This window comes from Mauremys reevesii, linkage group 3, assembly GCF_016161935.1.
Source record: "Mauremys reevesii isolate NIE-2019 linkage group 3, ASM1616193v1, whole genome shotgun sequence".
Taxonomy (NCBI): Eukaryota; Metazoa; Chordata; order Testudines; family Geoemydidae; genus Mauremys; species Mauremys reevesii.
In genome coordinates, this window is record NC_052625.1 from 59,462,181 (window position 1) to 59,476,732 (window position 14,552).

At 43.0% G+C, this 14,552-nt stretch overlaps 2 long non-coding RNA genes across 2 annotated transcripts; one reads left to right on the forward strand and one right to left on the reverse strand.

The window, feature by feature from the left end:
• Window positions 1-7,134: 7,134 nt before the first annotated feature.
• Window positions 7,135-12,849, reverse strand: LOC120400018. The gene is made up of 3 exons (XR_005595468.1): window positions 12,715-12,849; window positions 9,127-9,230; window positions 7,135-7,212 (listed from the first exon to the last, which is right to left on the reverse strand). It is a non-coding gene; the product is annotated as an uncharacterized LOC120400018 (long non-coding RNA).
• Window positions 12,850-13,478: 629 nt separating this feature from the next.
• Window positions 13,479-14,292, forward strand: LOC120400020. The gene is made up of 3 exons (XR_005595469.1): window positions 13,479-13,740; window positions 13,850-13,999; window positions 14,155-14,292. It is a non-coding gene; the product is annotated as an uncharacterized LOC120400020 (long non-coding RNA).
• The last annotated feature ends 260 nt before the right edge of the window (window positions 14,293-14,552 follow it).

The window sequence follows — 14,552 nt, forward strand, 5'->3', positions numbered from 1 at the left end:
TCCGCAGGGTGGGTGGGCTTACTCTCCAGAATGGTTTAAAACAGCCAGAGTGTTTTGGAGAATCTGGTCCTGAGACATTTCTGCTTTATTGGCATTAAAGTTGTAAAGAGGAGAGATTAACTTCCTTTAACCCTTGCACACTGGAAACACTCACCTCTCCATGAATTCATGTCATTTTAAATACACGAAGGTGGGACTGGTTGTGAAAGAACTGGGTGAACAGGGCTGGAGAATGAAGTTCCCTACCCAGAAAGGGCAGTCAGTGATACTGAAAACTTCCTCAACACTGCCCTGCCAATGTACCTCAGGCATGACCTGAAGGGGACTACCTCTGGGGTGCAAGGGAGGCTTTTTGTCTAAGTCCGCTCACTCTAAAAGGCATTTCTAAGCTGAAGCTATCTGTCAACGACGGTACTGAATGTGGACGTGGCTTAGACATGGACATATGTTCATCAGGCAATGGGCCAAGACCATCAATTCCCTTCATAGAACAGCGATTAAATCTTCTTGGGCCAGATCCTCAACTGGCATAAACTGATGTATTGAAGCCAGTGGAGCTATGTTAATTTATATCAGCAGATGATTTGGCCCCTTTAGTCTTCACCAACCTGGTCTCAACTCAGATCAGTGACCTAGAGATTGAAGGTCCCTGTTATTCGGCCCCTAGAGCCATCCAATCTTCTGCTCTGGATTTTAACGATTCCACTGAGGTTGGAATTCAGCCCTGTGCAGACAGCTCACACCAGGCATGTGCAACATTAAAGTCCCACTTAAACTGATAGGAGTCCCTCTGCAAAGGGGTAAATCTCACACTGAAAGTACACAATTCGGGTTTCAATAGCAAAGAAATTAGAAATAGAGAAGAAAAGAAACCCCCTCTTAGAATATTTAGTCCATTCCTCTCTGCAAATGCAGGATTGCTCCCTATTGTCCAGTGCTTTGTTCAGTCCTGTTTTAGATGGTTCAAGTAATGAAGCTTCCCCCTGTTCCTTTGCTTCCTTGAGAAATAGCTCACTGCTAGGAAATTTGTCCTGACATTCAGTCTAAATTTTTTTGTGCTCAGATCCACTAACCTACGTGATTAGGACTATCAGCAGATACAGACAGTGTGATTCCACTCCATAAATAGCCCAGTGCCTACTCTGCATAAAAGCCAGTTAAAAAGAATGATTTCTGAAGAGAAAAAAATGTTCCATTTAGTAACTGATATTTTTAATATACTTCAAAAATACTAGCTAAGATGATGAGTCACCAGCAGCAGCTTCAACAACTCAGGTTTCAGAGAGTTTCAGTAGCAAACCAGGAAGAGTTACTGGAAAGTTAGCTTAGGAATTAAAGTTTCACAGTCTTTTCCATCTAAATTATTCACTGGGACACACAACTATAAATGTGAATGATAACACTGTGAATGATTGAGGGTTTCTAATGGGAACGGCTTCAAAGGAAACATTTAATGAAGCTGAACCACCGTGAGACTAATTTAATGTGTTTGAAAAGGTTCTAATATTTGACCCCCAACCCTCTTGTCACTTTGTAAGTTAACACCTGCTTCCAAAACTGGTGAGAGCTTGAGAGGGCATTCATGCCTCTTGCTGGTTACTAAAAGACACCACATTAAACCCTTCCATGGAAGAAGCCATCTTCCTCCCAGTCCAGGCTGAGTGTCTGCAGTTGTGTTAAGTAGACTGACTCAAAGCTTCCTGAAACACATCTTTAACTGAATCACCCAGAGCAATGTCTCAATCAGAGATGAGCCTTTATTAAGGACTGCTTTCTGCTCCCACTGACTAAAATGGGGAAAAGACTGGGCTCTGAAGTGGTACAAATGTACCCTTTAAGGCTGTCAAAGGAAACTTGCAGGTCCATCACCATGCCATTCTATAAACCTGCCCCTGGAAATTTCCACCACTTGATCTGAAAGGTATTCATATTCACCATGCTGCAAAATGCTGCAAAAACGTCTGTTAGTCTATAAGGTGCCACAGGATTCTTTGTTGCTTTTACATGCCATTCTAGGGTTTTACTCCTGGCATAGGGTTGTGGGTTGGGAATGCATGTATTCAGAGAGAGGAAAGAGCTGTGATGAGTCTGCTGAGAAGGAGACTACAACTCCCATCAACCCCCTTCCCACTGCGTAGCCCCTTCCCCCTGGCCAGATAAGGGAGAGGGAGTCCTGAACCAGTAAGTGGCCAGGCTCTATTAGGAAGCAGCAGGCTTATTGCAAGCCAGGAACTGAAGAGAAACTGGATGCAGAGAGGAACCCCTAGGAACCGCATGTGGGACGGGCTGTGAGTGCCAGACGTTATAGCTGGGTGCAGGTCTGTCTGGGACTTCATAGAATCATAGAATTCAAGATCAGAAGGGACCATTATGATCATCTAGTCTGACCTCCTGCAAGATGAGACTCTCCAGCAAACCCTCTGCAAAAGTTATATCATACCCATTGACCCATTTGTACTATTTACCAGTGTTGCACTAAATGACCTATTGACAAAGCCCGTTATCCTATCATACCATCTCCTCCATAAACTTATCTAGCTTAATCTAAAAGTCATATATTTAAAGAGTGTAATCATATCTCCTCTTATCCTTCTTTTGGTTAAGGAAAACAAACCATTCCACGGATCATTCTAGTGGCCCTTCTTTGTACCTGTTCTCTAGTGAATTCATCCTTTTTAACATGGGAGACCAAAACAAACACACACAACTCCAAATTCTTGTTAGTCATCCCCAAATGCATAACCTTACACTTCTCACTTTTGAATTTCATCCTACTACTAATACTCAGTTTTACAAGTCTCTCTCTCCTCTGGAAGCCCACTCCTACTCTTGGTTCCAGGTCAGCAATAAAATAGACTTATCCACCTCTGGATTTTCATTTCGATCCCCATCTTTTTCCATAACCCAATTATCTTCGACTTTGCATACTACAGATGTTAGACTAACAGGCCTATAGTTCCCGGGTCACTTTTTTTCTTCTTGAATATAGGAACTACATTAATCTATCTCCAGTCCTTGCTCATCCAGCTAGGTCTAAAAGCATTTGTTTCCCAATCTATATCCGGGAAGTTAAAGTCCCCCATGAAAGCAGTTAACAGACTCCATTATTATTCATTGCATTTAGTTATCTCATTACATTTCACACCATTTTTGATATACAGTGCTACTCTCCCCCCCTACCTGCTTTGGTCTTTTCTTCTAAACAGCATACCCTTCCTTACACCTGTACTCCACATCGGACCAGGAGCTCCAGTTCCTCCATTTTGTTACCTAAGCTTTCGCATTGGTGAACACACATCCTAATTTTTCCTGTTGGGCTCCTCTCTCCTTTTCACCAACTCGGTAGGGGACACAGTACTTCCAGTATGACTTATAGATCTGTGTCTAGTTTAAAGCTCTTTTAATCAGATGAGCCAGCCTCCTCCTAGAGAAGTCCTTCCTCTTTCTACTTAGGTGGAGCCATCCACTGAGAACAGTTTGTCTGTCCCCCCAAGCCCCCCCCACCCATACACAAAGCCCTCCTTGAGGTAGAATCCCACTGAAGATCACCTGCGCCTCAATTTTTGCTGCCTTACCCAACCTGGCATAGTCTACAGGCTGGGTCCCCTGCTAGGACCAGGTACATACCACAGCTGCTGCTCTCATCCTCCTCATCTGCTCCTCCAATGGGAACTCCCACGCTAACTCCCCTGTTGGCAGACTTATGGGGGAGCAGCAGCAGCAGCAGCTGGGCAGGGAGCCAGTGCAGAGGAATCTCAATGAGAGGCACTAACTGAGCCTGGCCTGGAAACCTGCAAGCTCTTATTTGCTTGAAAAGAGACTGGAGAGGGCACCCCAGGTATTAGGTCTGAAGGGCCCCAACTCTCAACTGGGCTGTCCCAAACAGGAACTGCTATTGCTCACTTTGAACTGTACCTGTTAAGCCCCTGTACCTAGGGTATCTGCAACCTCTCCCATTCCTGCCAGCTCTAGTAAAATCCCCTTTCCCCTAGCCTTGCGTCTGGGTTCTTATTGGAACCAACCAGGGCTAGCCCCTTCCAGGCCTAGCTATTGAAGTGCCTAGAGTGCTTTTTTTCTGAGTGATGGTACACCTGGCATGCCACCATGCTAGAGGTTTGGTGTCCTCCAGCACTGAATAGCCCTATTAATTACATGGGTTTGGGAAGTTAATGGGTAGTTTGAGAAGAAACCGCAGGATGCTGGCTTTGTTCAAGGCCTGAGACTGGAACTCCCAGTTGAAGGATGGGCAAGAACACTCCTCCGCCTCTGTATGCAGGGGCTGCTGGGAAATGTAGTTCCAGTGTAGTCACAGTTGTAGTTTAGAACCCCAAAAAAGCATGCTGGGAAGGGGTGGGATATTTTAAGCAGCTTTCTTAGTTTATAAACCAAAAAGGTTGAGATTATTCCAGAAAAAGATAAGCCAACTCTGCCTGTTTAAGGGTCTTTCCTACCCCCAAATTCTTCACAAATAAATCCATGGGAGGGGAAGCTTGTTTTAGACCATGACAGTTTGTGGGGGAATCAGATTTACAGGAGGGAAAAAAGCCTAAGGAAAAAAGAACTAGGAGTCGCAATTGGTTTGTTTGACACTTTGAATCATCAGCGTTGCCTGCTTTCATGATATTTGATGCATTTCTTAAAGGCCCAGCTCCTAGAGTCATATGATTTTGTGAGAATCTCAGCTTTCGTTAAAAAAAGTAAAGTTCTAGCCTTCATGGTTGTGGAGAAAAGCTTGGAATGTGACCCTGACTACACCCTCAAGGCTTAGAAACCAGAAAAAAATACAAGGGACCCAGAATGTATTATTTTTTTGAGGCTTGACTCATTGTTTTTGAATGGTAGGGGCTTGTGTTACTGACTCAATTCCTCTGGCAGAATCTGTGCTACTAGAAGACGGACAGGGAAAACAAACCCCAAAGGAGGAGAAGCTTGCTTTGTTTGATCAGAACCCCTCTGGTGCTTTGGTCCCTTGATTGCTTTGGCCTGCGACAGGCCCCAACATACAAATTATTTACATGGCTCTCATCATTTACAACTGATGCGGCTCAAGTGAAATACGGCGGCTGTTTTACAGCATCCAGAACACCAGATGGCAATTCAGGAAGTGAAGGAGAATACTATATCCAACTGAAATTGCAGGTTCAGTTTTACATAAAGAAACCTAGGCTACCTGAGTTAGACTTTGGCCAGGGACTCTGGGGCTAATTCCTCCAGTCTTTGGAAAAGTGCCATGGGAACTTTAATACCACACCTCGGGGGAAGGGTCTTTGGTTGTATTTCTCCTCCAAAAGTTTACACCTCCTACCACCCGTCTCTGGTTGGCTAAATTCTACTGCAGGTAACAGAGTCAGAGGGAAGGATGAAATCTAATGAACCACTAGAACTACTTCCTGCAACATCTATGCTTCCTAGGAGGTTCTCCCTCCAAATAGTAACCCAGCTTGACATTGCTTACATTGTGAGAGTGGGCATAATGACAAGCTGGGATGCTATGTCTTACTAGCCCTGAGAATTTTTTTCCCCATAAATTTCCAGTGTGCTCAACATCCCAAAGCCAATTCATATCCAATATTCAATCTCAGTCTTCGATCGCATCCTGTGGATATTACATATTCTAAATAGGAAACAGCAGAAGGTTCATTCAAAAGGGAATTTCACACAGGAGCAAACTTAAACAATAGGTAAACATTCATACCAAAAAGCAATTTACCTTTCCAGCTGTTCTTTTTATTCCCCTTCCTCTTACTGCAAGGAATGCTGTGAAGTTCAAAATCAGACATTTGATATATATTCCCTGACCAAAAAAACCAACCAAACCAACCAAAACCAACAACATAAAAATGAAGTTAAGGTTGAAAGTACATGCCAGTAATTTAAAGGTATAAAACTTTACAGGGATGTTGTAGTTATCCCTAAAACAAGCATTTCAATCCCAGGAAATTCAGAGCTAAGGTTAAACTGGAAAGAAACCCAAGTATGGTAAGGTATGGAACTACACATTAAATGCATCCAAATAACCGTAACAACGTCTTGTAGTGAGTTACTGGACTCAATCAGGGTTTCTCCCACTCCCATATTTTCCGCTTATTTTTTTTTTAAAGAAGATTGAAAAATGTGGCATTATATTGAAACCCACGTGGGTCATCAGAAGGTTTGGGACCTTTAGGTCCAGAGCACAGGCCTGTGCTACTTGAGCAAAAGGAAGTAGTAAGCTATTAGGCTCTATGTGGACCAGCCACTAAAGGGAGATGAGACACATGCTAAAAGCTAGTCAGGAAATGTGTTTTTCCTGTGGGAAAAAAAAATCAGTTTTTTTAAAAATGTATTGACAATTTTATTTGTAATTTGGGGGGGGGTATCCATTGAGAAACTGATTTTTTAAAAGATTTTGGCAGCCAAAACCTGAAAAATTATCCAAAATGCAGTTTAAAATGGCCATTTCTGAGGAGATTTCCATTTCAGCAAAAAAGCCATTTTCCACTGGGAAAAGTTTTCAACAGAATATTTTCAGCCAACTATAATGCACATTTAGACAAAGGGCTACACAACTATTTGCTGTAAAGCAGAGGAGCGTTGGGACTCAGGAACATTGGGTTGATTGCAGGTTTTGGAGGGGATGACTTAGTGGTTATGAACAACACAGCACAGCATGTAGATTTGGCATTTTAACATGGGGAAAACAGCAAATTTCCCCCTCACCTCTTTCTGTGAAACAAATGGATTGTTTTGGCTGAAATTTAAAGTAACGAAATAAATAAATTCAGCCAGCCTCAAGCAGACACCCAGCTGGGAAAAATTCAGCCCAAACAGTTTAAGTTTGGCAAAGTTATAACTTAAGCGATTGAAAAAAGGGATTTATAATGGGAAGTGTTGGGCAACCTTAATAATAGGTGGTGCTTCCAGCTCTGTCTGTCATACTTGACATCAGGTATAGCTACACTGAAGCTGGAGGCGTAGATGTACTTACAATGGGGGTGGCAGGATGGGCTAGCTGCCCCCGTACATTCCTGTCCAGGATCCTAGGTACGTACTTAGGCAGCTTGCCCAGGCGTGTGCTAGTTTGTTCAAAGCTAGTGTGTACATCTATCCGAGTTGGAAAATACACCTGTAGCTACAGTGTAGACATACCCACAGTGTCCAATTGGCGTCACGGTCTAATCTGCAATGAGTCAGAGGCTACTACGGGAGATCTCCCCTCCTTCCAATCAATCCCTGCAATCAAACAAGATAAACTGTTGTGTCTTAAAGAGAACAATACTGTCAGCAAATTATTAAACAAAACCAGAGACAAGTGTTAAATCTGTCCATGCGGCTTTTCGTATCTGATCACTTTTAGGCAACATTGGGAAAGTTCGTTCTTCAAAAATGGCTTCCATTTAAATTTTAGTACCTAATAAATAGCTGTACCTGTACCTCAGCTCTGTAATGAAGCAGATGGAAGCTGTTCAGAGTGTCAGCTCTTGGAAATTTGTGGTCATGGTATCAGGAGTAACATGTGTCTCTTGCCCTCCAACTCTGATTCTTTGCAGGAGTGAAAGGGTGAGTGATTGATCTGTCTGAGCCATGTGAATGAGTGATTTGTGGGATGGGAAAACCCTGGGGAGAGGGAGCCGCAAGAAGGAAAAGGATGCTGTGTTGTGTGCAGCAGTGCACAGGAAGGAAGGGACTCTGGGACAGGAGGGTGAATGAACTGTGGAGAAAGGGGACCCTGCCATTGTGTGTGAAAGCTCTGAAGAAAAGCAAGAGCCTGGGATGGGTAACTAACTAACTATAAGTGGCAGGAGTGGGTAACCTCAATTATGTGAATGATTCTGGGGAGGGATGATAGAGGCTCTGGGCTATGGGGGTGGTGAGTCTGGGAGAGGGATGAGGGCTTGGATAAGTAATGACCTGACCCCAGTAGAGGGGCAAAAGGTGGGTGCATGGGCAGTAGGGGTGTTGATCCTGGCAGAAGGGTGTGGGGTTCCCTGCATCTGTGGGGTGGTGATCCTGGGGCATACGACCCAGCAGAGAGGTGGAGGGGATCCTAGAGAGTGTGGGGCAATGGGATCCCAGGGTGTGTGGGGTGACATGGGCATAAAGGTTGCCAGGATGTGTGGGGTGGTGACCCCGGCATAGATGTGGAGGGGATTTTGCAGAGTGTAGGGCAGTGATCCCTGGGTGTGCGAAGTAGAGATCCCAGACCGTGTTTGGGGTGACCCTGGCAAAGGGGTGAGGGTGGATATTGGGCTTTCTGGGTGATATTTGTCATTTGGGGCATTTTGCAGGCCAGTGAGAAGTGGTTGTACGACATATCGTTTCCATTCATTTTCTCTGTGTGCGTTAAAGAGTCTGCCACTCTTGTGCCATAAATCCCACAACGGTCTCTAACCCTGCAAAGGAAGTTATCTGCTGAATCAAGGCTTCTGCACTGAAACTTCCAGGCAAGTCAGAGAGCAGCATGACCTCTCTCGTTAAAATGGCTTGCCAACTCTGAGCAGCCAATTGAAAAAGAATCATCAAGATAGAGTGATACTCAACCCACAGTCAGATAGGAGAGTCTCAGAAAGTCATTTCCCTCAAAGGCCTCTGCTCCCAGGGCTCTGACTTGCTCTGGCTCAGCTCCCAAGACCTCTCATTAATGCTACATGCAGTGCAAGCCGGCTATCTAGGAAGACTCTTATCATATCCTATTCAAAGTACCTCAAAGTAATACAAATGGAATTAGTTCAGTTACTTACTATGCTAATATTCTCATCATAGGCACTGAACTCAACAGCCTTCTGTGGTGATTTTTACCTCTTTATACCATGCAAAGTTCAGGTCATGTCTGCTGGACCTGCTGGTTACAGAATAGTGACTACAGCTGAAAGAAGCAGCTGATCCTGTCTTCTAAAACCCACTGCTCAAAGTGGGATCAAGTAAGCAGGGGAGCTCCTGGCAGGCTGCAGAGCTGGGCTGAGCCAGGAAGGGACTCTTGCAATGCTCAAGGGCAGGTCTGCCCTGAGGGAAAACTGCTCAGGGTGATATAGGGAAGTAGGAGAGCATCTGTGATGGCGCAGGGCAGGTCTCAGCTGGAAAAGTCTGCTCAGAATCACCTATGAAGTGTTCCCTTCCCTTTTATCTCCAACTGGCTTTCATACTGACCCCGTTTCCTTCTTGCAGAAGTTCTGTCATAGACTCTCTGTTCAGGTGAAGCAACAAGAAACATCTTTCTCTTAAAATTCAGTAGAAGTGTCAGGGCTCAGCTCCTGGAGGAATAATAAGTGACAGACAAGAGCAGGACAAACATCTTAAATAAATTGTATTGTTTCTGGAGCTGCACCAATGGCATGAACAACAATAAAGAGAGCTAAAAGTTTGGGCTATACACAGACTATATTAAATTATAATGAAACGGTGAGAATGTATGTGCACCACTTCCCTCTGCTGGATAGTCTCAGAGTTGCTCAATTGTGTGCCACTGGCTCTATACTGCTCACAGCTCATGGAGATTCTCCTGTAGCTCAAGTGGAAAGGAGCTGGTGCTTTTGCTTTCAGAACATCTTAGTTCTATCCCTACTGCTTTCTTGAGCTTCTGAGTGGCCATTGTATGTATTGTAATGACAAGTACCATGGAGTTCCCAGACAGCCACAGAATTGTTATAACATTGTGCATTAATAATGACCTTTAGAGACTGAATTGAGCTAAATGGTGTATTATTTCAGCCTCATGAAAATTACACAGCAGCATTTCCCATCATCACTGATTGACTCTCATCATTTTATACTTCTTTTGCAGAGCTTGGTACCAGGCACTTAATTAGGGATATTTCTAACCCCAAAGGTCTATGTTAAATGGGGCTAGGTCTCCCTGAAGCAAGAGCATATTGCCTTGCATTGAGATGAAGGGGACACCCAGGTGTGTGGGGTTGTGACACAGACTGGATTCCATGCACTCTCTTATAATAAAAAGACAGAAAATCAACAGCCTTATGGACAAAAAGAATGGATATATATATATAGCCTAGGTCTCTTGACATTGATGGAGCTTAGCTCATTGATGGCAGCTGAGGATCTGGCCCAGCTAAGAGTTGTCTATAACAAATCAAAGCACTGCTGTAGCCCTTCACCAGTGTGCCATCCCTTGTTCGTATTGGGCCCGGGGCTTCCTTCACGTCATTGCTCCTTTGAAGCTAATGCAGTCACCCCAATGTAAAACAGTGGGAGAAGAGACTCAGGTTTGTGTTAAATGTAAAACATGATCTTCCAACTCTTGCCTTTGGGAATAATCCCATGGGCCTACTCACACGAAAGGCCTGATTCGCTATTGCCTGGCACCTTGTGTAGTTATTTACACCTGTGCAAAGTGGGTGTAAATGACTGCACAAGGTGCACACCAGGGCAGGATGAGGCCCGGGGTCTTTTATTTGTTTGCAGTGTCAGGCTCATTTCTAATGGTATAGAAATAATAAAAAAAATAATAACAGCAACTGAATGAAGTTGGCTCCTGCCCCTTTCCCTCAGAATTTGAAGATGGTTATACTTGTTCTAGAGCTATAAGGTTTAAATGCTGTAGAAACAAACCTCTTTTGTAATATTTTAATGAAGCTTATGTATCTTAGATTATACCTGTAGTAAAGTTTGTGGATCATGGATCAATCCTAAGGAACACTTTATATATCATTATTCTGTAGGGGTGACACTTTGGTGTGAATTATTCTGGCTAGCCAATGGAGTTTACATCAGGTTTATACCTGGGTAACAAATTATAGGCCTGATTCTCTACTTGGTTACATGAGTTTTATGTTACTCTAATTCCAGTGAAACCAAGGGAGTTACCCCTGCCTAAAATTGGTGTAACAGAGAAGAGAATCAGGTTCTAGCATTTGGCTTGCTGTGTTCATGGGGTTACTCCAGATGTACATTGGTTTAACTGAGAGCAGAGTCTGGCCCATTGTCTTCAGGATATTTACTCCAGATTTACTGTGGTGTAAAGGGAACAGAGTCGGGCCCACTGGTTTCAGGGGAGTTAATACAAAATCACACGGGTCTAACTGGGATATTAATCTGGTCTCTGGATCATTCAGTTTCCCCATCTTCCCAAGCACTTCATAATCTCCGGTAGAAGGAGAGAAAATGATATGACCCTTTTTATGTCCCTCTTGCTTGGAAGGGTCTGCTTTTATTGTCACGCCTCATTCTTTAGAAAAGCAAAGCCAGTTAAAAATATTTACAGTGCTATCTCGTGAGGAAAAAACGTTATGAGATTGGGGCAAGTGCACTCAGCATATATGCCGGTCGATACTCAGACTGGTGAGAGAGTGGCTCCTTTTCCTTCTCTCATTGTCTGCCAAATGGTCTGGGACTAAACATTCCCTCGATGAATGATCTCGGTCTCACAGGTTTTAGTCCATTACTTTAATGGTAGTTATTCGTCAGTGATGAACCATGCAGTTAACTTGCCAGAGACAGCATGGCTAATTGAAGATGAGGCAAGAGGTTCTTTTAATATTATTTTGCCTCCATTTGCTTTCAATATCTCCCTGCTCCTTGGTGAGATCTGATATAAGTTTTAATTACCTCTGAGAACAATAACTTTATAAAGGCCCTAGCTCTTTGTCTGAAGTAGTTTTCCTGGCGATCAGATATACTGTAAATTTCAGGTCTCTAAAGAAAGCTGAGTGGGAACAAGGTTGGCAAAGATGGTAAATTCTCATTACCCACCGATATCTTGGGGTAGTAAATTTTGAAAACTTTTTCCCCACATGCCCATTCTGGACATCCTGTCTCATCTTTTCTATTATAAGTACTTCTAAGGCACTGCTCTCTTGGGTGTCTGAGTGCCACATGCAGAACAATGTAGGTAGCATTATTAATGTCCCAAAGAAATAATTTCAGCTGTCCATCACATTTGGGATGTGCTTTCTCTTCTTCCCTTCCTTACCTCACCTTTCAACTTATTCTCCTTAGGTATCAGAGTAGCAGCCGTGTTAGTCTGTATCCGCAAAAAGAACAGGAGTACTTGTGGCACCTTAGAGACTAACAAATTTATTTCAGCATGAGCTGTAGCTCACAAAAGCTCATGCTGAAATAAATTTGTTAGTCTCTAAGGTGCCACAAGTACTCCTGTTCTTCTTTCTCCTTAGGTAGATGATACTGCAGTAAGGCTTTAGAAAAAAGGGGAGGTTGCATTTTTATCTGAACACAGGTTTGGACTCAATCCAATCTATCACACTGTGATATCAGTATTAGGGCCCAGATACCATGTAAGCTCTTCTCAACCTTATATACAGCAGTGTTACCACCCAACTATAATGTAACAAGATGTTAGAGAAGATACAGAAGAACCTTCTTCAGGAAGGCTAATCTAGAGAGCTGGTTAAAAAAATGATATATATGTTTTGCAAAATCTTTCAAAGTTGTTTCCAATTTCAGGGATCAAAATGGATCTGTGCTTTCAATTTTTTTCCCACTGGCAATTTTATTGAAAAGTTCTTGAAATTGTAATAAAAAAATTTTGTTCACCAAAACCTGGGTTGTTTGGCAAATAAAAAATGTTGGTAACTATTGCAATAATGATTCAGAGACTATTTTTTTATTAAGAAAAACTCATGCAAAAATTAGTGAAAATTTTTTAAATAGTCAACAGTTTTTAGTGAAAAAAATAATTTTTGCCAAAAAACCCAAGACATTTTTAATTAAAAAAACTTTTTATAGGAAAAAATTTGACCAACTTTACAGTAAATGCTGTACCTCTGAAAAATGGAGAACTGGTTTGGATAACTCCAGGGTCAAATCCAGCCTCTCAAAGTTCAAAAGAAGTTCAGAAATGTCTTTCCTCCCCTTTATTTCTGATTTTTGTGCTGCCTTTGCACGTTCAGCCAGAACTGCTGCATTGCCCTGGTCTTGTAGGATTTCCTGCATACCCCAATGTATCAGGAATCGCAAGAGAAATCTTTTTCGCCAAAGATTTCCAGCCCAAATTTTGCAGATTCAGTGGCTAAGATTTTCATATCTGCCTAAAGGATATCTAATTCCCAATTACAATGAATGAGAATCCCTTAAATTGCTTTGAAATTTGCAGCCAAGCAGTTGAGAGAAGCAGCCCAATTTCTGGATACTTAGCTGAACCTCTGACCCTTTTGAGGTTAACCTGTCACTAGTGCCAAAGTTAAGTCTCTGAGCCTTTCTGGCCTTGCCCTATTGTTAGAAGTGTGTTAAGTGCAGGGTAGGACAGTTGATATTGCAGTGCAGAAGTCCCCACTACTGTGAATAGCAATCCCCCACCCCCTTTATCCCTCACTCCAAAATCTTGCCAGCCCCCTTCAGCTCGTTATTCTTTTTTTCCCTTCCATATACAATACTCCAAAGAACTGCTGCAGAAAAATAGAGCACTTCCTGGGTCTCTCACAACCAGCAGGGTGGTTGCTATGGAGACTGCAGATGAGGCAGCAGAGTTATAGGGCCGTCATAAAGGGAAGGGTTGAGCTTGAGAGCAGCTCTGAGCTCTACCTGTTGTCACTATTTATAGGGGGCAATCAATAATACCATGCAATGAAATTACCACTCGGGCTTAAAATCACACCTTTCCTCTCTAACACATCAGTATCCTGGGTCTCCTTTCATTTGGGAGTCGCCTGGTATCACTAGGGAGACCAGAATGAGTCACTGAGTACAGAGAGGTCACAGGGCTTGCCAGACAATAAGCTGTTGAAGGGCAGCAGCTAAAATTCAGGTGGCCAGGTGATGGTGAAAAAACAACCATGAGTCATTTAAAATGTAAGAGTCCAAATTAAATATATGACCTCCCTGTCTGGGAATCAAGGAGGAAATATGCACTTCACTAGAGCTGGCTGAAATTTTTCTGACAAAATGCTTCTCCTATCAGCAAATGCCAATTTGATGGGCTCAAAATATTTCGTGGGAATGGGTCGATTCCATTGAAACATTGGATGGACATCGGGCAGGCAGGCTGCTTAGTTTCCTGTGAGCTCTCCCCAACTCTTCCACGCTTTCCAGCTCTGATACAGCCTGCCTGGTGGGTTGCCTGGGAGCTTGGACAGAAATTTTTGAAAAATTCTATTTTGGTTCTTCTGAAATGGAAGTTTTTGAAACTCTCCCTCTCCAAGCAAATGTTACATGTCTGACTTCTTAATCCAATTCACAATGACTTTCTTTTTTTTTTCTTCCCAGAACTGTGAAATTTTTCATGTAAGGGAAATTCCAGTTCCCACACAGCTCTACACTTCACCCACCATTACATCATAGCCACTCCTGGGATGGAACACATCAACGATTTAACAGTGCACTACAACGCTACACAAAACATCTTAGGACAGGAAGTGACGGGATAGTCTATATCCAACTCTTAGGCTGCCAGGATCTCATTTCTGATGGCTTGAGATAGAATTTGGTCATGGTCATATAAACCTCCTAATCCAACATAAAGTGCCACAGACTCTTTAATGACAAGTCAGTGCCTTGGTTTGACATCTCAGCCCAACAATGGTGCATCCAGGAGTAAAATGCCCCTTAATATGATGCTGGGCAAGTGGACCAATAATGACTTAGGATATGTCTACACTGTGGCA